Source organism: Mandrillus leucophaeus, unplaced genomic scaffold (genome assembly GCF_000951045.1).
Source record: "Mandrillus leucophaeus isolate KB7577 unplaced genomic scaffold, Mleu.le_1.0 Scaffold581, whole genome shotgun sequence".
NCBI classification, from domain to species: Eukaryota; Metazoa; Chordata; class Mammalia; order Primates; family Cercopithecidae; genus Mandrillus; species Mandrillus leucophaeus.
Genome location: NW_012106264.1, coordinates 402,305 through 404,845, shown reverse-complemented (window position 1 = coordinate 404,845; position 2,541 = coordinate 402,305). Strand labels below are relative to the sequence as shown.

Below are 2,541 nucleotides of genomic sequence, written 5' to 3'. Positions count from 1 at the left end.
GGAAGGAAGGAAGGAAGGAAGGAAGGAAGGAAGGAAGGAAGGAAGGAAGGAAGGAAGGAAGGAAAGAAAGAAAGAGTTTGGTTCAATACAATGGCCTAACTTCATAGGTGTTTACTTTTCCCAGTTATCAAGAAGACTAGAGCAGGCAGTCCAGGGCTGATACAGCTGCTCCAGTCGCCAGAGATGCAATCTCCTACTAGATGTCTTCACATCTACCTTTCTATGTCACATGTGCAAGATGGCTGCTCTGCCTTCAGACATCACATCTACATTCCAAGCAGAAAGGAGGAGGAAAGAGCAAAAGATGTGTTCCAACCAAATCCATCTTAAAAACAAATAAACAAACAAGGGGAGGGGTGGCAGGAGCAAATTCAAAAAAAAGAAGAAGAAAAACAAACAAACAAAAACAGGAAAGCCATTGTTTCCCTGAAAGCCCCACCAAGCTGACTTCTACTAATGACTCATTACCCAAACAGTCATGTGGCCAGCCCTGGATTCAAGGGAGTCTGGGGAGATGAGTGCTTCAAAGAGGCACATGGATGCCACAGACAAAATCAAGTTTCCATGGTTAAAGGAGAAGACGACGATGGAGTTTGGGGAGGCAGCAGCCTATGTCTACTACAGAAGATATCAAGATATGGAGCAACATGAGAAGATGGGGGAGGCTGCCAAGAAAGGCCACTGGGGACAGGTGAGGAGCAGGTGACGCTGGCGTTGCTCCATCCGAGGAGCCCGCACCTGCAGCGGCTTGCGCTCCTGTTCCTGTGGGTATAGGCACGAGGCTGACATTGAGAGAGTGGGTTGTTTCTGTTGGGGTTCAGAACACAATACTCCAAAGTATGGCAATGAGTACTTAACTAAAGGACATTGGAAGACCTCAGAAGCAGCCTCAGATCCAAGGTCTGGCTTGTGCTCCTGTTCCTGTGGGTGTAGGCATGAGGCTGATGTTGAGAGAGTGGGTTGTTTCTGTTGGGGTTCAGAACACAATACTCCAAAGTATGGCACTGAGTACTTAACTAAAAGACATTGGAAGACCTCAGAAGCAGCCTCAGATCCAAGGTCCCTCTGACCCGCTCCTGCCCTCTTCTGTCTCTCTCGTCCCTCATTCTCCCCTGAAGTGAGTCATAGAAACCAGAATCCTCTTCCCCAAAGCAGGTCCTAGAAACTAGAACCCTTTTTCCCAACCCTTTTTCCCCGAAGCAAAAGCCATAAAAACTGGAATTATTACTCTAAACTCTCCCTGACTTTTTGTCCAGAAGATGGCCATAAAGAAATTCTCAGCTAGGTGTGGTGGCTTCTATCTGTAATCCCAGCACTTTGAGAGGGCAAGGTGGGAGGATCACTTGAGGCCAGGAGTTTGAGATCGGCCTGGACAACATAGTAAGACTCCCATCTCTACAAAACTTTTTTTTTTTTTTTAATTAAACTTAGCTAAGCGTGGTGGTACACTTGTAGTCTCAGCTACTTAGGAGGCTGAGGTGGGAGGGGCCCCGCTCTGGCTGTGACTGCATTATCACAGGGAGTGCCTATCTGTGGGCTGCTTTCTACACATCAAAGTATTTTCAGAAAGAGCCAACATCAGCCTTGGAAAAAAGGAGTAAGGGCCATGGAGAGTCTCCCTCTATCTTCCCCTTATCTGTGATGTGAGTGTGCACATGCCCGTGTGCACATACACTGCCCGTCCCACACACACACCCACAGGCACATAGGGTCGAGAACCTGCTGGGCAGAGCTTAAGCCACTGAATGTTTCAGTAGGAATCATGATATCTAAAAATAGAATAGCTGATAGGTTAAGGGGGTTCTCACTACTCAGTTCCAGGAATTATATGCAATTGCATCTTGGAAACTCAACAAATAAACAGTTAGTATGGAATTAAGGAATCAAAGTTTGGTGAAGTTCAAAGAAGCTGATGTTACTCACAAGAGTAAACAGAGAGGAGGCCGGGCACAGTGGCTTCACGCGTGTAATCCCAGCACTTTGGGAGGCCAACACGAGCAGATCACTTGAGGTCAAGAGTTCGAGACCAGCCTGGCCAACATGGTGAAACGCTGGTCTCTACTAAAAATACAAAAATTAGCTGGGCATGGTGGCAAGCATCTGCAATCCCAGCTACATGGGAGGCTGAGGCAGGAGAATCACTTGAACCCAGGAAATAGAGGTTGCAGTGAGCTGAGATCACACCACTGTACTCCAGCCTGGGCGACAGAGTGAGACTCCCTCTCAGAAAAAAAAAAAAAAAGTAAATTGAGAGGAAAGCACAGGCCAGGGTAAAGAGCTCCACATAGGGCCGGGTACAGTGGCTCATGCCTGGGGTCCCAGCACTTTGGGAGGCCGAGGTGGGCGGATGGCGTGAACCCAGGAGATGGAGCTTGCAGTGAGCCGAGATCGCACCACTGCACTCCAACCTGGGCAACAGAGCGAGACGCCGTCTCAAAAATAAATAAATAAATAAAAAAGAGTTCCGTGTATAATGCTGAGGACATTTGGAGTGCAGCCAACAGCCCCCTTGCAGAGACCCAGTATTCATTGTCCCATTCC

At 47.9% G+C, this 2,541-nt stretch overlaps 1 pseudogene; it reads left to right on the top strand.

Annotated features, from left to right (window-relative positions):
• The first annotated feature begins 200 nt into the window (after nt 1–200).
• On the top strand, nt 201–706 carry LOC105553128 (annotated as a pseudogene).
• The last annotated feature ends 1,835 nt before the right edge of the window (nt 707–2,541 follow it).